The sequence below is a fragment of the Acipenser ruthenus genome, chromosome 3, assembly GCF_902713425.1.
Source record: "Acipenser ruthenus chromosome 3, fAciRut3.2 maternal haplotype, whole genome shotgun sequence".
NCBI classification, from domain to species: domain Eukaryota; kingdom Metazoa; phylum Chordata; class Actinopteri; order Acipenseriformes; family Acipenseridae; genus Acipenser; species Acipenser ruthenus.
In genome coordinates this window covers 93,630,648-93,655,272 of record NC_081191.1, presented here as the reverse complement: position 1 = coordinate 93,655,272, position 24,625 = coordinate 93,630,648, and the positions used below count along the sequence as shown (strand labels likewise).

General features: G+C 39.2%; 1 pseudogene; it reads left to right on the top strand.

Annotated features, from left to right (window-relative positions):
* Positions 1 to 24,625, top strand: part of LOC117394575 (xylulose kinase-like) — a 45,080-nt pseudogene that overhangs the window by 6,594 nt on the left and 13,861 nt on the right.

Below are 24,625 nucleotides of genomic sequence, written 5' to 3'. Positions count from 1 at the left end.
ACAGTTGACTCTGTGGTGGTGTGTGGACCGCTGTATATGGCTATCACGTGCATGTTTGCTAAGGGATGCTGTGTTTCTGTTGAAATAGATCAATTTTGGTACCAGTGACACAGTCTTCCTATGGATTCAGGACCCCAGACCCACAGCGGAAGGACATATCTTTTGCAATCCAGTTCATAGCCAGTCCTACATGGCACTTATATGGTAATGCTTATTTAAAACCCTCTCCTTTGGAAGAATGACATTCCATTATATTATAATGAAATACAATGCACAATAACAGATAAAACACATTAAATGGTTGTCTGAGTCATTCAAATGGAAACAGTATGAACTCAGGTAGGGTGTTGCAGCTCTCACCACTCTCTAGGTGTGTGTACACTTACAACCCGGACCTGCGCTGGCTTAGGGTCAATCAGATTAAAAGATTCTTATCATCTGAGTCATCCGTTTACACTTGAGCACAGAGCTAGCCTGGCTCTGGCCCCATATGTGCCGCATTGCCCCTGAACTGTAGTCATATTGACCACCCCTTGCATGAAAACATTTCCCCTCCCCAAAGCACAGAGGCGGAAGTGTTTAAATCTACAGCAAGCCTGTGTTTGTGTCACTTGTGTGTTTCTGCTTCAAGGTGGTTGTTCTGTGCTCGTTAAGATTCTCTGACACCGTGTCTGTTGATTCTAGTTTTAAAAATGGCTCCCTTACCAGAGAGAGAATCAGGGAGGAATGTGCAGGAGGATCATGGGAAGAGTTTTCAAAAGCTCTGAAGGCCACACCTATTGGGAATATCGACAACATAGGTAAAGACATGTGTGCTAAATGTGTCTCGTGTGTCTTTATGAACAAGCAGGCCAATGGTGTGTGTGGAGCTCCAGCCTGCTTAGCTGATTGTATGCTTCCTTTAGCTCACCTGGTGCAGTTTTAGCCTTGGTTCATTCAAGGGGATCTTAGCCTTATTATCTAAAAAGTTTTGGCAATTTAGTTCTGCACTGTGGTGTTACAGGTAAAGGTGTCTAGAGCACTAAAGCTACAGCACTGTGTGCCAAAACGTGCTTAATTAAGACTGACAGCATTGGAATGCCCCCTGAATTTTGGTTTTCTTAAATTGTCAAGTGTTTTACTTTCAGAATTTAAATTAAAATTATATTTTTTATTTTTATTTGTTAAATAAATTCCTTTAGGGGCTGATTTTTTTTCACATACTGTATATATATATATATATATATATATATATATATATATATATATATATATATATATATTTGTTCAAAAGTAGAAAAAAAAGCTGTAATTTACCAACCTAGAAATAAACACAGCATGCATTTAATTTAAGGCAGTTTAAGTCTATTTTTCAGTTTGTAACTTGAAAGGGTGTTTTCCTTTGACATTTTGACTATAGAGCTTTCTCAGTTTCTTCAATGGTGAAATTAGTTTTAGGTTGCATTCTTTTACCCCAGGGTTTGGTGTTGTCTCCACCCCTGGGAAACAGGATGAGAACAGATCCTAACAGTCATATTAAACAATAGTACCCTTTTCAGGGGGAGATTGCTCTGTTTTCTCTTAGCGCTCTCAGTCACAGGCAGAGGTGAGAGAATCATCTGTAATTAGTAAACACTTCAAAGTGCTGCATTTAGAAACACTGAAAGAAATGTAAGAAATTCAATGACAATCGTGTTTACAAGACTTTTTTTTCAAAGTCTTCAGTTCTAAAAGACTGAGACCATCAAGATGAATGCATCTTACCAGAACTCTCTTGTGTTGTTTCAGGAATTTATTTTGATGTAATGGAGATTACCCCAGCAGCTGTGGGGGTTCACAGAGTTAATGGGGAAAACGACAAGGTAAGACCAGGGATACAGTTCAACAGGTTTTTTTATGTTGTATGCAGTCAGTGTTGAGGCGCTTCAACAGTAATGAGAGTCAACACTGTCTAATGCAGGGGTGGCTAAAGTTAGCTCTTCCACTCCTGGTCTTCCAAACCTATTCTAAATTGTTTAGTTGAACCAATTAAACCTCCATCCGGACCTTGAAGTAGTTAATGATATCATTTTACCTGTCAAACCTGGAGTGGAGTGGCCCTCCAGGACCGTGGTTGAACACCCCTGATCTGGTGCATAGCTACTGTGTATTGCCAGCACTACAAAAGAAAACCAAGTAGCTGGTCACCAGATGGCGCTGGCTTTTACTTCAGCAATACAGTGTATAGCCCTGATTAGCAGGCATTACCCTCTGGTAGTTGGCAGTCGACAGACATGGTCAACTACAAAGGTAAAGCCTGATTTCCAGGGTTTAATTGCAATTAGAAACTGGTAAACAGTCAATTTATTGCCTTTTTTAAAGCTGTAACTCTCTCAATTACATGTATATTAACAGATGTTCTGATGTCCATTCATGCCACTTAGTTTCCCATGCTGTGTGGACACATGATTCTTTAACAGTTCCTTCTTTTGTAACTGTTTTCCAGTATCACAAGCATCCTCCATAATTTCCTACCCGATTATAAGGAATGCGTCCTTCTTCTTCTCCTTGTTGTTTGGCTCAGGTGGCAGGCTTCCCGGAGGAGGTTGAGGTCAGGGCTCTAATTGAGGGACAGTTCCTGGCAAAGAGAGCTCATGCTGAGAAACTGGGCTATAAAATATGTGAGTATCCTTTCTCTCTGCAGTTTACTAGTCAGTGATAAATGGTCCCTCCTCTTTTGTGGGCATCAAACACAATTATTCAGTTTAATACTGATGCTTTATTAAACTTCAATATCAGCAAACAATATGAAAAAGGCATAATTACCAATCTCGGAAACACAGAGTGTGGCAGACTTCTCTTCTTCCTCTGGTCTAACACATGGGCATTTTTGTTCCCGAAATGATTTAAAAAGACCACAAGCCACATTAATATTGTAGCGTTTTTTTCTGTCAAAATATGTATAGTAGTAACTCGACAGTACTTGCACACTTAAGTTGTACCTTCTTTCCTTTGCTGTGTTATACGAAATCCTTATGGTCACGGGTACATTCTTCTGGGGTTTTTGTGTGTAGATATTTTTTTACATTTTGCCACAATTCTATTTTAAATCCTCCGTATCTTAACTGTAATACAGTTTTAAATCCCGCTAACAAGCCTCCATTCCTGATTGTAATCTTGTTTAAAATCTCACAAGCGGAGTCTCCAATAGAAATGTAGGAATGTGCTGCCACTCAGTAGTTGGGGCGGGTTTAAAGTATTCAGAACAAATCAATGATAGATGCAAGTCAGGAAGGCGGGACATTGCCCAGCAGCACTGGGAAATGTATTTATTATTATTTTTGTATTAGGGTTTATTTTTTAATGGGAAAAGGGTAAAGTCAACGTGAATTGATGAACCATTTCCACAGTTTTTCCGGTGTTTTCCTGTGTTTATTGGCTATCCACCGATTTCATTTGTTTTGTATCGGGGGTGTTTTATCAGTTAAAACTGAAAGTCAGAAGCACTAAGTATAATAGAAACTGCTACTCCTTATTTAAATTGTATATTATCTTTATAATAAACTGTAAATAAATAACACAGAATCCAAGAATCCAGTACTATATGTCCCAGTTTCAACTGAAATGCGTATAAATATGGTAATGTAAAAACAGCAATAAAACAAAATCATAGTGTTGTAGGCTTTCTTTTCTTTTCTTTTTGAGTTTCTTAAATTTATCCTACCATAATTCACGATGACTTAAAGTATCTGGAATGTTCCCCCAATGTTTGAGAGTCAAATTGCATTATGGGAGAAATGGGAGCTATGACCTTCTATGAAATCTGAGCAGTCTAAGGCGGTCTGCTGATTGTCCTGTGAAGTCAGTGCTTTTACTTGTGCTCACTGCTAATTATTATTATTATTATTATTATTATTATTATTATTATTATTATTATTATTATTATATCCGGCTAAGCACCATTTCTAATGTCAGCACAAAGGCATGCCCTTAGGGTGCCTTGTTACACGTAAATAAGAACAACTCCTTTCTGCTGAATCTTCCCAGACAGCATGAGAATCTCCTGGCGGCTTTCTTGTTGAAAGGAATCCTGTTTTCTATCCACGTGCTCTCTCAGACGCTGTAAGGAGAACGGTGGCATGCTTATTTTCAATGCCAGTTGATTAAGAAGAAGGTTTCACTTTGATTACTGTTCCAGCCTCCTTTGTTGCAAGGCTATGGATAATTGGCACTGCTAGCCATGCTGTTATCTTCAGTTGCATGTGTGAATCAGTCTGTTCCATCACCCCAGAGTGGGATGACTCTCATTGCCCTTACCCTGACGGAGAGATTCCTACATCTTCGGAGAGCGGAGTTATTGATGGTCTCTGTCATAGCAGGAGGCTAATGATCCTGACCTCAAAACTGCAGCAAGAAACAGGACTTCAAAAGTAGAGCATCCAGTATAAGCTTATTGTTTCAGCTGTGTTACTGAAGTGATTGTAGGGTCTGCAGTGAAACACATTGCTCCCTGCAGTATAGATTTGTTTAACATAAAAAAAAATAATTTAGTGGTTTCAAGCCAAGCGTTGGAATGAAAAACATATTTTACTATTTACAAATATGTTACTTTTGTTGGGTGGGGGATGATGGGACAGGAAACAGGCATGATCAGGATGAACACCCACGCAATCTGGGAGAGAGAACTGGTTATTTACACAGCCACTTTGTTAAAGGGGGCTGCTTTTGCTGGGTTTAGCAAAAGCAATCATTCTTTGATAATGTACAGGTAGATAGCTGTGTGTACCAAACCCAGTAGCGTCCAGCGTCTGCATGTTGTGATCTACCCAGCTTCCTCATGCAAAAGATTGAGAATGAACCCCTTTCACACTGACACAGCCCTGGAACCAATGGCTTTATTGATCAGACACTAATTAGATGAAATTAAAAAAGAAATAAAATAAATCTTTTGAAATTAACATTTTATTAGACTGGGTTGCGTGCTGGTAAAGTCGATTTCCAGGTATTCATTCCTTAATTACGTTCTTACTTTAATTAGCCAAAAAAGATAAAACAGATGCAATAACTCAGGAATTACAGCTTTGTGTGCAGGATTGCAGAACATTTCAGAAAAAACATTCTGGTTTGCATCTTTAAAACTGCTTTTGGATCGCTTTCTGCCAATGCTTCTCTCTCAGTCCACTTTAACAAATAGATAGGACTTTTCTCTGTATACTGCTGATTAAATTTGAACCCCACATGCTTTGGTGTGTTCTTTGTACATTGTAATTGTTTTTTTTTATACATTGCAATTGTCCTTTATATTGTTTTCCAGGACCCCCTAGTTAATGAGGCCTCAGTCTCAATGGGTAAATCTCCTGGTTAAATAAATAAATGAAAAATAATAGCTTCATCATTTTTTGGTTTCCCTGCAAAACCTAGGCAATGACATCCTGCTTGTGTTTGCACCAATACCAAGAATGTTTGAAAAAACTATTTTTGCCTCTACTCATTAGCCCAAAAATAAATAAATAAATAACATAAGATAATAAAAATCTCTTAAAGGCTTGAGTGAAGGAGAGACTCTGTAATGAGGAACCCACATCACCCTGTCTTGAAAACACTTCAGTGGTGACTCTATAATGAACCCACATCACCCCATCTTGAAAACACTTCAGTGGTGACTCTATAATGAACCCACATCACCCCATCTTGAAAACACTTCAGTGGTGACTCTATAATGAACCCACATCACCCCATCTTGAAAACACTTCAGTGGTGACTCTATAATGAACCCACCACCCTGTCTTGAAAACACTTCAGTGGTGACTCTATAATGAACCCACCACCCTGTCTTGAAAACACTTCAGTGGTGACTCTATAATGAACCCACCACCCTGTCTTGAAAACACTTCAGTGGTGACTCTATAATGAACCCACATCACCCCATCTTGAAAACACTTCAGTGGTGACTCTATAATGAACCCACCACCCTGTCTTGAAAACACTTCAGTGGTGACTCTATAATGAACCCACATCAGTCCATCTTGAAAACACTGCAGTGGGTTCCGGTGTGACTCTATAATGAACCCATATTATCCCGTCTTGAAAACACTTCAGTGGGTTCCGGTGTGACTCTATAATGAACCCATATCACCCCGTCTTGAAAACACTTCAGTGGTGACTCTATAATGAACCCCCATAGAAAGATGTAGCTGATTTTAAGGGTGATTGGTCATGCTGCCAGCTGAGGGATTAATAAACAGCTGAATTGATTCCCAGTGATTTGCTTTCTGCTGTTGGGGTGCAAGACTGGGCTGAGTCTGAAACTTGAAATCAGCTACCGTCATTTGTTTATTATTATTTTCAGTCATGCGCTCACTCTTCACATCACATCCCTTCTGAAATGCTACTATTCAACTATTACCGACCTACAAGGCCACTACATGGTCATGGCTTATATTGCAGAGATGCTGGTTCTGTGTGCACAAGGTCTTGGCTTATTGGTGGAGCTCAGAGTTAGACTCTACCCAGAGCGTGTGTGCCTTCCTTCTCAACTGCAGATAGTTTACACCTTTACAGAAAATGTAAAGGTGGCAGCCCCAGTATTTAGTGATATCATTGTGTGCCTTCCACTAGAGAGTAGAAGGCGTGGGGGGGTTGAAGCTGTCCTTCCTCTTAGAATTGAATTGCCTTTTGTAAGTCCTGGGATGGAGCTGGAATTGAGATTAATGACCTTTGACAAGCTATGCCTTCTGTTGCTTTATATGAAATCTGCAGATGCAAATTTCAAGACTTCTTCCAAAGTTTTATAATGATTTAACTTTGCAGAAGTTTGGGCGTGCCTAAACTTTATTAGTCATTTAATCTGATTAAACATGTTAACTACTTTTCATAATCACATCTTTATTAGAAATGATTATGATTTATTATTGAGTTTAGAAGCAATTAACTTTGAAACTTTGTGCGTGCTATGGAGGTGAGCAATTGATATAGCTATGTTTTCTTAAAGGTGTTGTTTCTATATGGTTTAATATTAATTTAAGACTAATATAAGCTGATGAACCCTGTTTATACATTAGTTGTTCCCAGTAAAATATATAAGCATATCAACAAAAGCATCTTTTAAGGGAAAAGGTCCTGAACAATAATTACAATATTATAATCTTCTACTGCTGGGAGTTGCACGATACAGTCCCTATTGGGATCACAGCAGTAGAAAGTGACACATAGGATTGAAGGAGAGAGAAGGCATATGTCCCTGGCGGTAGAAGTATATTTTGTTATTGTACTTGCTATTGTAGTTGTTCTTGCTGGAATATAGGAAGGACAGAAGGCTAAATAATGGAAGTCTAGGGAAGGATATGCTGGGAGAGTTGGTATGCGACTGACTCAACCCTTTTGTGCATGAAAATAGCTGAAATTGCTTTATATGGGGGAAAAGGGCATCCTCATATGAAGTCGTCGTGCATTTGAGTCTTCCATATGTCTCCATGTAAAGACTAGAAGAGTTTGTTTATCCGTCCACATATTCGAGGTTGCTTTTATCTGTAGGGTCGACTCCTTAATAATTATAATAATTTATTTCTTAGCAGACGCCCTTATCCAGGGCGACTTACAAGATATCACATTATTTTTACATACAATTACCCATTTATACAGTTGGGTTTTTACTGGAGCAATCTAGGTAAAGTGCCTTGCTCAAGGGTACAGCAGCAGTGTCCCCACCGGGGATTGAACCCATGACCCTCCGGTCAAGAGTCCAGAGCCCTAACCACTACTCCACACTGCTGACTCCTTGCTGACTGACATCTGTTCCTGCTAAGTTGCTGCTGAGTTTTATGTTTTATGTTTGAAGTGTTTTTTACTCCTCATTTACTGTGTTTGATGTTGTTTGCTGTGGTGGTGTGAGCCTCGTGCCTGGTCCTCATTGTAAATGAGAATTTGTTCTCAATTGACTCAGCTGGATAAATAAAGGTTTTGATTGATTGATTGATTGATTGATTGAGGTCACCAAAATGTATTAGAACACCCCATTGCTTCTGTAGTTCAGCAGTGTGCACATGTATTAGAACACCCCATTGCTTCTGTAGTTCAGCAGTGTGCACATGTATTGAACACCCCATTGCTTCTGTAGTTCAGCAGTATGCACATGTATTAGAACACCCCATTGCTTCTGTAGTTCAGCAGTGTGCACATGTATTAGAACAGCCCATTGCTTCTATAGTTCAGCAGTGTGCACATGTATTAGAACAGCCCATTGCTTCTGTAGTTCAGCAGTATGCACATGTATTAGTACCCCCCATTGCTTCTGTAGTTCAGCAGTATGCACATGTATTAGAACACCCCATTGCTTCTGTAGTTCAGCAGTGTGCACATGTATTAGAACACCCCATTGCTTCTGTAGTTCAGCAGTGTGCACATGTATTAGAACAGCCCATTGCTTCTGTAGTTCAGCAGTGTGCACATGTATTAGAACACCCCAGTGCTTCTGTAGTTCAGCAGTGTGCACATGTATTAGAACACCCCATTGCTTGTGTAGTTGGATTTGTTGTGCATATGAAATCAAACCACTGGAACTGAAAATCTTGGAAAATTGTCAAAACAGGCAAATGAGTGATTGTCTGATTGAATTGATGACTTTAATAGGCCACACATGCAATTAATTAAAAATAGTAAGAGAAAAGGAACACATAACCACAAATGGTAAAATGCAGGAGACTTTTTAGAAGTTGTTTAAGATGCCTAATTAAAGCACAAAGCGGTCTAACATTTTGACACATGCGTGCCGATTATTACTATATCACTGATTGCTGAGCGGAAATGTAAATTCTCTCACCCAGAGGTTTTCATGCAGGTCGGTATATAAAGGATAGAAATGACAAACCCTGAGGTGTTCTAATACATGTGCACAGTTCTGTATATATAAAGAACATGTTTTACTTGAATGAGACTCGAGTACAACAAAGAAAACATCAATGTCATTTTAATTAACTTTTTTAATATGACCATTTCTTCATGCTTCTTATTGCTTGATGAAGTGGCATCCAACATCCTGAGGAGGACAGTATAATCAACTACTTGGTGGACTGTAATCATAATATCTCCATAGTGTATTGCAGCACCTTTTTGATCAATAATTAGTTTGAGCCTTGCAAACAGGTTTTGTTGTAATTAAAACCTTTACTACTGTGTGGTTGTTTCGTAGTTTTGTTTCTGAATTTACATTGGCTGTCTTTAAAATTGTCACTTGGCAACCTTTTACTGTGCTTCTGTTTTCAGATGTGCTCAGCTTTGTGGTTGAGTGACTGAAAAGGTTGCGAGGTATGCAGGTTGCAATGCGATAAGTATCACAATACATGTGGAGGTCCTGACGGGTGTCTTTATGATATGTAATAACATCAAACAATCATTTAATGATGGACTATGTTAAAAAGCAGAACAAATGATCAGACAGGGAGAGTGTGCATTCATATCAACTATAAAACACAGTCATTCGTAATTCAAGAAACAATTGGTGAGTTACATACCTCTATAACGAGTCATGTAAAGAATGGATTACGATTCATGGACACAGGATCAATTGTTAAACCTCTATTAAGGATCAAATAATGAAAGCATTAGCAGTTGACATGAAATGGGATTTCTGGTTTCAAATGTCTTTGTAGCATTTTCATAAAGCTATGCAGTTCAGTGGTATGAATGCATTGCTGTTAAATAAGTTGCTGCATACCAGTTGAGTGCTTTGCACACCTCAGTGCATAGTGGCATTATGTACCAGCTCTTGTGTTCGGATCTATTTGATTCCACAAAAGATAAAAAAACCTTCTGAGGAAGGAAGGAAATGCTATCCCTTTGGCACTGTGAGTTAGTGTATGGGCTGAGCAGTACCAGTGATATAGAATGGTACTATTCATGTATAATAGGATATTAAACAGGTGAGAAATGATCTGAAAATGTAGATTGTATAATATGACTGTATATGTAACAGGACGGAGGCTGGTCAACAATGTAGCTGGACACTCAAAAAAAGAAATCCTGCAATGCATTGTGGTTTACCTCGCCATCCCAGCAATACAAATTGAGCTTGATTGACTGGCCAGAAATTGGTCTGCACTGCTCAGATTAAATCTATTCCCACATCTAACATATTTGCTGATGTGTCAATTTCACACTTGTTATAAAGTCTGAATTAGATTGCAGCATCTTTACAGTGACCCACACCAGTGTGTACCCATCCTGTGCAAACCGGCAATAAACACAGACAACCCAAATAAGTCGACTTTAAGCATATCAGATAACTAGAAACATTTTATAAACCACACACAACCCAGAAGCATGCTGTGTACATGCTATTTATCATGTGTTGTCAAACTACACACACTGTGTCATGACATGAAGCTAATGACACACCACTTCCAGCATTTTCAAGGTGCCACTGAAGTGACCCAGAACAGGTCCATGAAATCATGGTTTCCAGTTGCACCTGAACTCCCCTCATGTCCACTGAGATTTTCCTGACAATCTTGCACACTGACTCACTGTTCCATTAATGGTGTTGACAGCCTGCAGGGTCCTCCCGAGTGTATCCCCTGGTAAAAGCACAGCTGCGTGGTGTGCAGGGTGAGTCATACAGTCAGGGGAGTGCAGGGGTCCCAGAGGGTCTCCCCTGCTAAAAGCACAGCTACGTGGTGTGCAGGGTGAGTCATACAGTCAGGGGAGTGCAGGGGTCCCAGAGGGTCTCCCCTGCTAAAAGCACAGCTGCGTGGTGTGCAGGGTGAGTCATACAGTCAGGGGAGTGCAGGGGTCCCAGAGGGTCTCCCCTGCTAAAAACACAGCTGCGTGGTGTGCGGGGTGAGTCATACAGTCAGGGGAGAGGAGGTCCTGGCTGTGCGAAATAACCAGTTTTCATAAATTGTAGGACCGAGATATACAGTGGTTTGCAGAAGTATTCACCCCCTACCAATAATGTCACATTTTGTTGAATTACAATTAATCTACGCACAGTTTTTCAAACAAACTTTTTTTATTATTCAAAGCTGTAGTGGTTAAACTGAACAGTGTTATATGAGGAGGAGGAGGTTAAATGTCAGCAAAACTTGCAAAAAAAATGTACAAAATAAAATGTACTAGTTGTATTCAGCCCCTTAAGTCAGTACTTGGTAGAAGCACCTTTTGCAGCAATTACTACTGTGAGTCTCTTTGGATAGGTCTCTACTAGCTTTGCACAGCAGGATGGTGACATTTTTGCCCATTCTTCACGGGAAAATTGCTCCAGTTCTGATAAGTTTGTTGGGGATCGTCGATGGACTGCAATCTTCAAGTCTTGCCATACATTTTCGATTGGATTCAAGTCAGGACTTTGACTGGGCCACTCAAGAACATTCATTCTCTTCTTGTTCAACCACTCCAGTGTTGCTTTGGCTTTGTGCTTCGGGTCATTGTCCTGCTGAAATGTGAATTTCCTCCCCAGTTTCAGAGTCTTGGCTGTACTTTGCACCATCCATTCTCCCCTCTATCCTGACAAGCTTCCCAGTCCCTGCTGAAGAGAAGCATCCCCATAACATGATGCTGCCACCACCATGCTTGACAGTTGGGATGGTTCAATTTTTGTCTCATCTGACCACAAAACCTTTTTCCACATGTCTGCAGTATCATCTACATGCTTTTTCACAAACTCCATACATGCTTTAAGATGAGGCTTTTTGAGTAATGGCTTCTTTCTTGCCACCTGTCCATACAGGCCAGCTTTGTGTAGGGACCGGCTTATTGTTGATGTGTGAACACTGACTCCCATCTCAGACACAGAACTTTGCAGATCTCTCAAGGTCATTGTTGGCTTCAGAGTGACATCCCGAACCAGTTTCCTGCTTGCCCTGCTGCTCAGTTTGGGAGGGCGACCTAATCTGGGTAGTGTCTGGGTGGTATGATGCATCTTCCACTTCTTTATGATGGACTTCACTGTGCTGAGAGGAATAATCAGCGCCTTTGAAATTGTCTTGTACCCTTCTCTTGCTGTGTGCCTCTCTACTACTTTATCCCTGACTTGGTCTTCATGGTTGCTTTGTTGGATCACTATGTGATTTGCAGCTTGAAAGTCTTTATATACCTGAGGGAAATTATCTACAAGTTAAACCACTTTGAATACACACAGGCTGAAACCATTTCACTAATTTTGTGACCTTTCAAACAAATAATTTGCAACTGAGCTGATTTAGGGCTGCAGTAGCAAAGGGGTTGAATACTTATGCAACTGAGATTAATCTGTTTTTCTCTGTAAATCTTACTTATTTATATTCTATATGCATTTTTTAACTTTATCAATGTGGAGTAGTTTGTGTAGATTCTACATGTAAAGTCTAATTTGAAAGCGTTGTGGAGTACGCTCAGGTGCCAACAAAATGTGAAAACTTTGCAGGGGGGTGAATACTTCTGCAAACCACTGTATGTATGTGTGTAATATATATATATATATATATATATATATATATATATATATATATATATATATATATATAAATTGTGACAACTTATAAACATATTAGTTTATAAGTTGATAGCCTAATACAGAGTGAGAGTAATATTTACCACGTCTGGGTGACTGCCAAATTAGAATGTCGCTTTTGGTTGTAAGGAAATGCAATGAGCTCATTTGCAGCTTGCTGTGATGCTGCTGTTTGTGTGTGGTCACCTTCAGGGACTTTTGCTGTCTACTTCCATATATGGTCATGTCAGCATCTTGCTGGCTTCCACAAACGTAAACTTATTGTTTAGCACACAGGAGCCGCAAAAAAGAGGTTTTACAAATGAATAATTGTAACAATGTGTTTTCACACACACACGCTACACAAAGTAAACGTTATATAGAAAATTAAGCTCATTCCAACAGGTGTAGAAGAGGAAGCTGGCTTAGTCGTGGGATCAGAGGACACCCACTGAACCTTCAGTTCTCCTGAGCCATGAGGGGAATTGCTGCGGTGAGGGGAAAAAATGATTGGACATTCCAAATAAAAACAATTTAAAAAAAAAACACTGCAGCCTGCACTAGACAAGGAGCCTGCTTGCAATAATCTATTCATTAAACTTGCTTTGGAGCTGCAGTGCAAGCAATTTTAAAATTTGATTTGGGTTTTTTATCTAATTTTGACTCAATAACGATTTAATTCAAATTAAAAATCCAATAACATCCAACCAGTTTCTTTTTTTTGGAAATGTCATTAAGCTTTCAGTATAATTGAATCTTAATTAGCACTAACTCTCCTAAAGTTAATTTTGTACCTCCGCCTCATTTCACTGGAGTAAATACTAATCCGTGTGCAGCCAAGCTGCAGACAAAACCTTGTTAGATATATTGGCAGTATTTCAGACCATGAATGAATGTTCTTTATATTCCTGCAGAAAACCAGGAGCTGCAGTGAGCAGCATTGCCTTTCAGAGTCGAGTGGATTCATGTTGAACTGTCTCTTGACTGACGTTGAGTATCAGTCACTTATTTAAAGAAAAGCAATTCTTTAGGGCAGGATATACCTCTGACTTCATATCAAGACTTGCTCGGAGAGTGAGACTAGCCCTGTCTATCCATGCTGAATGCAATTAAGTGCTTTGTGTTGAAATTACTAGTTTATTATCGAAACTCTTGCTGGTTTTTGAGAAACTTTGGGGTTAGACCTAATCAGACAAGAGGCCACAAGGATACAAGGTGTTGGAGGGAACTGTTAATATCTATCTGTCATATCAATGTCTGATCCCCAGTTCAATTTGTAACATGTTTTACAGAGAGATACACGTGACTGGTACAGATGTCCAGTGACATGGATGCTATATGTATTAAATGTAATGTATTACAATGTATCATTATGTCGTATTGTGTCAGAGATAGAATCTGTACTGCTATGGCCAAACATTTTGCACCACCTAGAATTTTAAGATTGAGACATAATTTGGCATATATGAACATGATTTAGATCTTTTATTTAACATCGTGTAATCAAATAAACTACAAAATTATATCGTGAAAGTCTACCGGAAGCCATAATAGTAGTACAATATTTCATGATAGATTTCGATGTGTCACATTTTTCAATTTTCGTGAAGTATATGGAAAACTACAAATAGGTATGTAATTCAATATGTTAATGTACCATTATTCAGCAGGTTTCATTTGACTTTATGAAGCACAATGAGTTAATTCTATAGGGTGATGCAAAGCTTTTGGCCACAGCTATAGAGTTTCTGTTTCAATGATGTTCTGTATCTTTCTCTAATAGAAAGTCCTTTGCTTGGCATGTAAGATCACATACATTTCGATGCTGTTTTTAAAGGAAAACATATCTGGCATATTCCAACTGAGACCAAGCCCCTTGCTGTCTGGGGGGTTAGCTATTTCTATAGCCAGTTGGGACTTCTGCGTTTATTTTCACAGCCACATAGTGAGTTAGTCTCCAAGCTAGTTTAAGAATTTAACCTTCATAGTGTTGTAGAAGTATTCTACAAAAAGAAAGCAAAACACTAGTTATGTCTACCTGGTGTATTTCTTTTTTTCATTATCGGGCATCTCTTTCAGATTTCTTAGATTTCTGGAACACCAGTAGCCATGACAGCAATGTGGGTTATGGTTATTTTATTTTTATTTTTATTAACTCTGACTGGACAGACTCTATATCAGAGAATGTACTGCGAAGATTCCACAGTGTTCAGCTCAATATAGACCATTGCATATTGTGGTTTTTAAATTTTTTTAAGTTGCTAACTTTTTCTATGAACTTTTTCACTTAGCTAAGGGTTACAATGAATGGAAATGCACAGAATCACATTGACAACGGTGTCTCATGACCACCAAAGGCTGACCAGAGATGCAGCCTAAGACAGGGCATGGCCTTTTTCAGAAGCTGGAAAATGATGGTCTTTTTCTTTGTATATTGATCCAGCTTCTAAGTGCTTAACTATTCTAACATCACAAAAAAGACAAATAGTCTATCCTAGTAATAATGTTCCACGTGTTCTACAAACAAAACTGTGTCACCATCTGTAGTGTTTTTTATGCCCAAACCGTCCTTAAACGGAATATTCCAGAATGAAACAGTGCAGTACTGCCTTACCACCGGGCTAAACTTCCGGCTGTGGGCCATGCCCAAGCTTTTTTTGTGCTCATTTTGTTACATTTAACATAAAAATAGGAGTAAATTACATATAAATGTTCAATACAAAATGTATGTTTGTGTCCATATTGGTTAGTTTCACCCCTGAGTTTATGATTCAGGATTTAATGTTATAGATGGATTTTCCAAAGTATTTGTCTGTTCTGAAACATTTGTCCACTGCTGTACCAATTAAACAAAGAAAAAAAATAAAAAAACACTCAAAGCTTGGAAAGGCATTGAAGACCTACTTTTTCTTTAAGTGACTCTTTATGCTAACGGACAGAGTTCATTACAAAATCTGCCTGGCGACAATATTAGCTATGAGAACATGGTCAAACAAATTCTCCAAGGCAGTGTACCAGCAATATTTCAAGTTAGTAACAAATCCCTGAGTGTTCATTCATTTTGCAGCCTTAGAAGAAACTCGCACTTTGTAATTATATACTCAGTAATGGCGCTTGTTTAATTTAAAATAAACAAACAAAAAAAAAAACTTTACCAGGATTTTTCTTTCAAGTCAGGAAACGTTTCTATATGTTTATTGTCTTTAACTTCATAACTGCCCTTCTATTACTCTGCTTTCATCTTTCAGAGATGGATTCCGTTGTGTATTCTATAGGCGCCGACTATGGTGGTGGGGGGGGGGGGGAGACTCGGGATCCCCAGCCCCTGCCGGAATTTTAAAAAGGGGGCTCAGCCCCCCCTGGGATTTTGATAGGATGTTGATGAACTTGTAGAATGTGGGACACTAGGACCACGCGGAATGCAGGTTGTAGCTCCCTTTTAGCAACCACTAATTAAGAGGCTATAAAAATGGAAACACTAGCACGTTCATCCGACCAGCTGGGGAACATAGCAATGGTTTGTATTAATTAGCGTTCAGATGTTTACAGAAACAGCAATACACGTACATGTATTTTACTCTAAAGGTTTGTTTAAAAATGAGTATTTTTCTGATAGCCCCTATAGCTTCACTCTGCAAAGCACATCTGACAGTGGTACTGAAGCGTTATTTACAAGTATAATAAATAAAAGACCGAGTCAAACAAGTGAAGCACTGCTGTTTTTTTTTGTATTCACATGCATATCAATTAATTGCTTTCACATTTTTTTAAAACATTAAAAAAAAGGAAAAACCATAAACTGAATTAAGTACTGAAAACAAGTTTCAGTACTATTCTTATAACAGCAGGCTGTATTCCAGAGTGCTGTTGGTCCTTATTACCTATTGCTGTTGTTTACTTACTGTTTATTTGCTTATTTTTGCTGTCTGTATGAAGAAGTTTCAGTGTGTTCATGGCTATTTATTTATTATGAACGTAGAGTCCAAGTTGTAAATCCGCTGCATTAGACATCTGTCTGATTTATTTTTAAAAAGATATTAAACAGCAGCAACACAATTTTAGTATTTTACAGTAAAACTACTTTGTACACTTTTTATTTGGTTTTTTACAAGTAGTATATAACAATAAAATACCAGTGCGACATGGGGGGGGTGGGTGGTCACTGAATGAAATGATTCCCAGAATATCCTTTTCAATGGAGCAGACCCTTGCGATACACTTCATCTACACTCATCCTAGTGTTTATCACCCCTTCATGGCAGCTGTCAATGCTGCGGACCACAGGATGGGCTTCTCCTTCCCAATTCACTGTTAAGCAAACAGCATGGATTCCCCTGGTAAAGCCACAGTAAACCGTGATCTTCAAGCAGTTCCGATACTTTCAATTCATTAGGTAAGGTTTCATGTCAGTGTGGGTGCTCAATAGATAGTACTGTATTTTACTAAAGGAAGAAAAAGTGCAAACATGTCAAGTCTCAAACATTTTTGAGACTTTTTTGGTGTAGATTTTACCAGCGGCACTCCTTAAAGAAAGGAAATAGCCATGCTTTTTAATGGACCCCCTCACTTCTATCTGTAATATTGTATTGAAAAACCCAAACCTAATTTGAATGCATTTTGACTTATTTTGTCTCTTTACGGACACGTAACTGATAGTGGCGTTGTTTTTAAAGTGTATTAATAACGTTTGCTAATATACTTTTATGGAGGGGTTGCCATGACAACAGCACCCCCTTTTCACTTATTTTGCCTCTGTTTCCATCATCTGCCACTCATGTAAAGGTGCAAGATCATCTGTTATGATACAGGTTTCAGAGTTGGTCTCCAGTAACAGTCGCTTCAATGAATGTTCAGCATCACAAAGCAACTCTATCTGGCTTTGAGCTGACACTCCTCTCAAAATAGGCAAATTCAAATGATAATTAAAACACAACCCCCCTGCCCTGTCTGTACAGCTAACGGCCCGCTCTGCTGAAGAAGGTCTTGCTAGGTCTGGTAAAGAGGGAAATTAACTTGGGAAAGGGACCTGTTTTCACTTGTTTCCTGTTCTGACACTGTCTAAACCAATCAGTTAGAAGCGTGTCCGATTTAATTCTTAATAACAAGAACATGATGGGCTCTTGCTGTTCTGCATCCTCAGTGACTGGTCTTGTTTTTACCTACAGAATAACATTACACAAGCCATACATAATGTGTCTCAGTGAGGATGTGAGGTGTACAGTGGTGAAAATGAATATCTAACACCTTATGATTCTAGTTTCCACCATCAAAATAAGGTAGGTGAACTAGACTACTCTCCATCCGGGTTCACAGCAGAGATGTAAACCTGTCAGTGCATTAGAGTTGTAATCTCTTGAGCGTTTGTTTAATGCTTTAAAATACATTTTCTTATTCTTAACGTTGCTGTCCAGCTTCCTGTGCTGCTAGTCTTATATTCTGAACAAGCTGTAGGCGGGACACTGCACGTTTTGGAATGCCAGAGAGGAGTGCATTACAGTAATGAATTCTGGAAGAAACAAAGGCATGTGTTAGTCTCTTGGTGTCAGATAAGGAGATAATAGGTCTCAGTTTGGCTTTGTTTCTCAAGTGATAGAAGGATACTTTAGAAACTTCCCTAATATGAGACTCAAATGATAAATCAGAATCAAAGAGAACCCCCACATTTTTTATTTCAGTTTTAGGATTTGATAAAAGACTGCTAGGGTCAAACTCATGCAATCTTACATTTTTAGTTGGTTATGGGAGCCTACAAACATAACCTCTGTTTTATCTGAATTCAACATTAGGAGGTTTTGAGACATCCAGCACTTGATATCAGCAAGGCAAGCAGCAAATAACTCCCCAACAGAAGTATCACCAGACTTTAAAGACAAATGCAGCTGGGTTCACACCATGTTTCCTAACAATATCACCCAATGGTAACATATATGAAAATAGCAATGGACCCAGAATAGAACCTTGTGGAACACCGCAATCAACTTCGGTCAATGCTGATTTCTCCTCCCCAATAGAGACAAATTGATACAAATGGATATGCATATGTTTGCAATGCAATGCTGTAGTCAGAATGCTGTCTCCTTGTGCAGTTTATCAGCTGTTGGTCTCATGGTCTTGTTGCAGCAGGACCACTGCAGTGAGTTTAAACTGCAACACACAACATCATTAAGTACCATGACACAGAGTCACATTTTCATCTGTAGAGCTGTCTTCAAACTATCTGCGTATTCCAAACTGCAATATCAAATACTAGAAAATAATACGGTTATTACTGGTGCTAATTGCAGCTAATACATTCTATTTTTAGATTTAAAACATTTGTTAGTTCCCTTTCAAGTACAAAATGTTATTCCATTAGGCTACACAGAGGTACTGTATATCCCAGTGGGTAATGGATAACATTTCTAGTTCAAGGAACCAGGGTTATGATATATAACCTACCAATTCAGATTGGAGACTGTGACAGGCTGACCGGGGTAAGGAGACTCAGAGTCAGGATGTGCAGGGAAAAGCGCTACGGCACGTATTTATTAAATAAAACAAACAGTTTAAACAAAACCAGATCTCGCACACACAGGATCAGAGATCTACCCTCTCCAGAATCCTAACACCAACTAAACCTATGCTCTCAGTGCTCCCTTATATACACACCTGTGCAGCAATTTACACCCACTTAATCAATTAAACCCTCCACCACATTCTCACATGTTTTTAAAGTGCTGGTGAATTAACCCTTTAATTACCCACCACCACTACAAAACACATATATACACAGGCCAGTACCCTCATTCTGCCACAGAGACCCATTCTGTTACACGAATACCCAGCATTTTAAACCCAATAGATAAGCCAGGCAGAGGAGCAGAATTTTTTTTTTTTTGTGTCACATTTGTTTCTTACCCTGAAGAACAGCAAAACCCCTGCAGGCCTTGATTAACCGGTTAAAAAATACAGATAAAAGAAACTGCGAACCATGGAAACTTGGAAACCCATCTACTGCACTGCTGGTCAGTCGAGTTTAGTGGTTCCTGGAGGGAGTGTTTTAGTAGTAACACAGTTCTGTCCTCAGTAAGAAAGCCAGGGGCTTGTTGTCTATGCTCATGTTTATGCAATGACCGAACAGTCAGTGAGTTGATGTTTAATATCTGTATTGCTGCACCCTGATTAGTCACCTTGTTCAAGACGATACCTGGAAAGGTCTCGAGTGTTTAAACCCACACGAAGTCTCCCAAAAGTCTTACACTAATAAAGAAAAAAATGATAAAATTTGAAATGACACCATATGTTGCCAATGTATTTATTTATTTGTATTTCTAAAGAGAAATGTACCACTGTTCTTCAGGGAATTGTTCACAAAATGTACCAGACCAGGACCTCACAATGCATTTCCGGTACCACTCACCCCATATACTGCACAGGAGGACCACTGTAAACAGTATAATAACGTTATTAAATACAATGTACCGGACCAGGAACTTGCGATGCATTTTTTTTTTTTTTATATATTTTATATAGCGCCTTTCATAGTGGACCACCATCACAAAGTGCTTTACAGAGGTAGGCTGTGAACTGTACCGCTCGCCCCATCTACTGCAGAGGGAGACCACTGTAAACAGTATAATAATGTCATTAAATGCAATGTAATGAGTCTTTTATGTTGCAAACCATACTGAAGTTCAAGATTGCTATTCAGAGCTGGTAAGTGCCCTGAAATTAGTTTGTTTTGTAGTTTTTTGTTCTAAAAGCCATGAAGTAGATCGAGACTGTTGCTTTGAATGAAGCCCTTTATTGCTAAATATGTCTGGAACAGACCTCCGCCGACACTGGTTCAATTCAACCTTGGCCTGTTTACTCAGAACATTTCTTTTTATTTAAAGGTCAATAGTTGATTTCTATTAGCAATTTATTTTGTGAAAAAAAATAATTCTATTGACAGAATTCTAGCTTTTAAAAGTACATGAAAAGTTATATTCTGCATGAAATTCTATAAGCACTCAGCCTTTGTGTTTGGTACATAATTCAAATATAATCCTAAAATTCATCTTTAAATGTCATGAAACTTTTGAATTTGTTTTTAACATGTTCATGGCACCTCATTTTGATGACAATAAGCTCATATATTTAATTGTTACTACAGTGTGGGAATGATTTTGTACTAATAGGTTGCTTATTCTTCAGACTAAGGGAAACAGTATACAATATCAATTGTATATTCTGTTTTGGGGATCTAATGGGAGTATGAAACAAACAAGCTCCCTTTTTTGTTTTTCTATAGATGCAGTATTTGATACTTTTTTTGCTTTTTATTTCAGTACAAGAAACTCGAGTCCTGGCAACTGGTGGAGCATCTTCAAACAAGGGCATCCTGCAGGTACGATCCCTTTCACAGAGCGTATGCACTCACATACAGACATGCTCAAATTTGTTGGTACCCTTACAGCTCATTGAAATAATGCTTTATTCATCCTCAAAAGTGATGAAATGAAAAGCTATTTTATCATGTATACTTGCATGCCTTTGGTATGTCATAGAATAAAGCAAAGAAGCTGTGAAAAGAGATGAATTATTGCTTATTCTACAAAGATATTCTAAAATGGCCTGGACACATTTGTTGGTACCCCTTAGAAAAGATAATAAATAATTGGATTATAGTGATATTTCAAACTAATTAGTTTCTTTAATTAGTATCACACATGTCTCCAATCTTGTAATCAGTCATTCAGCCTATTTAAATGGAGAAAAGTAGTCACTGTGCTGTTTGGTATCATTGTGTGCACCACACTGAACATGGACCAGAGAAAGCAAAGGAGAGAGTTGTCTGAGGAGATCAGAAAGAAAATAATAGACAAGCATGGTAAAGGTAAAGGCTACAAGACCATCTCCAAGCAGCTTGATGTTCCTGTGACAACAGTTGCAAATATTATTAAGAAGTTTAAGGTCCATGGAACTGTAGCCAACCTCCCTGGGTGCGGCCGCAAGAGGAAAATCGACCCCAGATTGAACAGAAGGATAGTGCGAATGGTAGAAAAAGAACCAAGGATAACTGCCAAAGAGATACAAGCTGAACTCCAAGGTGAAGGTACGTCAGTTTCTGATCGCACCATCCGTCACTTTTTGAGCGAAAGTGGGCTCCATGGAAGAAGACCCAGGAGGACTCCACTTTTGACAGAAAAACATAAAAAAGCCAGACTGGAATTTGCTAAAATGCATATTGACAAGCCACAATCCTTCTGGGATGATGTCCTTTGGACAGATGAGTCAAAACTGGAGCTTTTTGGCAAGTCACATCAGCTCTATGTTCACAGACGAAAAAATGAAGCTTTCAAAGAAAAGAACACCATACCTACAGTGAAACATGGAGGAGGCTCGGTTATGTTTTGGGGCTGCTTTGCTGCGCCTGGCACAGGGTGCCTTGAATCTGTGCAGGGCACAATGAAATCTCAAGACTATCAAGGGATTCTGGAGCGAAACATACTGCCCAGTGTCAGAAAGCTCTGTCTCAGTCGCAGGTCATGGGTCCTCCAACAGGAAAATGACCCAAAACACACAGCTAAAAGCACCCAAGAATGGATAAGAACAAAACATTGGACTATTCTGAAGTGGCCTTCTATGAGTCCTGATCTGAATCCTATCGAACATCTATGGAAAGAGCTGAAACTTGCAGTCTGGAGAAGGCACCCATCAAACCTGAGACAGCTGGAGCAGTTTGCTCAGGAAGAGTGGGCCAAACTACCTGTTAACAGGTGCAGAAGTCTCATTGAGAGCTACAGAAAACGTTTGATTGCAGTGATTGCCTCTAAAGGTTGTACAACAAAATATTAGGTTAGCGGTCCCATCATTTTTGTCCATGCCATTTTCATTTGTTTTCTTATTTACAATATTATGTTGAATAAAAAATCAAAAGCAAAGTCTGATTTCTATTAAATATGGAATAAACAATGGTGGATGCCAATTACTTTTGTCAGTTTCAAGTTATTTCAGAGAAAATTGTGCATTCTTTGTTTTTTGTGGAGGGGTACCAACAAATTTGAGCACGTCTGTATCTGTACAAGTTAACGAGCTTGGTTGTAGCCCAAGCAATTCTGATATGTGGATATAATATCCAAAGTATTATAGAATGCTGGGAATCCTTCGGCAAATTGGACTGCACTCTTCACCCGCTTTAAACAACGACACATCACAGAGAAAACCCAATTCATGACATCACACACACAATATTGAGTTTTTACCATGCTTTATTGTCAACATTAGTCTGGTTGACGTTGATGTTTTAAAAAAAATGAATCATGCCTGACACACACTCTCGGGATTCCATTCAACTTCAAAGTCCGTTCAAAACGGTGGCATCACAATCACACACTTACCTCAGCCACTTAATGGTATTCTGTTTCATCAACCTTTTGAAATCACAATGAAAAGGAAACTAATCAAGCTGTATTTTTAAAACTTGTTTGTGAACAAAAACAACGGTATATAACAGGTATATAGGTATATACTGCCAGTGCCTGTGTATGGCTTATATCAACACTCCTAGTGCATACACACACCTTGGCTTCAGCCTCATTCGTTCAGTTCTTGTCTATAACAGAGGTGCTGATATCCTGTGAACTGTGGTGTACATCGTATCTCTGGATTTCACTCGTCTGACTTGAACGGCTTTGTAAGAAGTACAGATCAATGTAAGACCCCTGCCCCTTCTCCTTCTAGCATCTCTTTCTCCCTTGTTGATTCTTCAGACCCCTAACCATTGTCCCCTTGGCCCAGCCGCAGGTACACACCTGGAGTGCCACATCTTGTCCCAGCACTCTCACTGCAGGTCTTGACCTGCACTATTGGGTTGCCTGTTGTAAAGTAGCATTCGTACTCCTGTCCATTTCCTTTCTTAAGTCTTTAACCGTTTTATCCAAACTTTAGTCATCTAGGTGTATTCTCCTTCTTGCTGTAATAAGCTGATGGAACATGAAGCCACTTTGTGGCTTGGAATTGGTTTCTGGAGACTAGGTTTCAGGCCGCTGCATGGCACACCAGGGGAGACTAGGGGTTTGATGCAACAAAGTTGCCTCAAACTATGTCGCCCAGTCTCCTGGAACCAGGTTTCAAGCCACTGTTTCTGAAAAAGGGGCTTCACATTCCCTCAGCTTTAGAAGCCTCAAGCTGGTGTCTCCAGCATCAATGTGAAACAGCAGAGTAGGATACTGTTAGCTAGGCTGGCTAACCCTAACCAGCCCCAATGGGGTCTATTTCCTCTCCAGACTGCAGCATTCTCTTCCAAACTCATGTCTAATCAAGTTCTCATTGTTGTGTAGGTCCTGGCAGGCGTATTCAGTGCCCTGGTGTACACAATTGACACTGCTAATTCAGCCTTTCTGGGATGTGCGTACAGGGCCATGCACGGTAAGTACTGAAGTTTTGATGTGTCCACTCCTAAAAAAAATCACGTTAAAAACTTCAATCAGGATCAGGGTTGGCTTGCTTGCATCGGCTTCACTTCCCTTCCTCCTGCCCATCCAACGTGGTTACGAGAACATAGGAAGATAAATTCAAGAATGAGAAAAGGCCATTCGGCCCACCTATGCTTGCTTGCTTTGGTGTCAGTGTGATCCGTTAGCACTCAGGAGAGGAAAAACAAAAAAACCCTAACCAAGTTAGTAGGGGAAATGAAACCTCTGGGAATCCTTGGCTAGATAGACCGCCCCTCCAGGCGGCTAGCTAAAGGTCTTATTGTGATAAGAGACAGGGTCAGCTGTACAAATGAAATTGTTCAATTTTTTTATTTTTATTATTTTAATGGCATTTTGTACAGTCCAGAAAATACAGTTTTAAACTATGGAATTTTCCAAACTCTTATTTCCAGCAATTTTACAACCTAGTAGTGCTGGCTTTATTATTACCTTATAGTGAGTTAGTGGCATTGTAAACTGAGGAAAGGTACAGCAGCATCCAGCATTATAAATGGGAGCGACATGAGGCTAGAGACCAACCTTCCATGACAAACAAGCAACAGAAGCAACTATAAACACTGACTGACCAAAAAACTGAAGAATTACAGAACATGAGAAAAGCCCCGAGTGTGCATGCTGTTCCAGGGATGGGTTTTTAACCCCATTGCTTGCCAAATTAACAATCTACACAAACTACACAAAACTGTGGCGGTCCCTCAAACACTGAGATACGGCACTTGTGTTTAAAACTGTGTGGCAGTCCCTA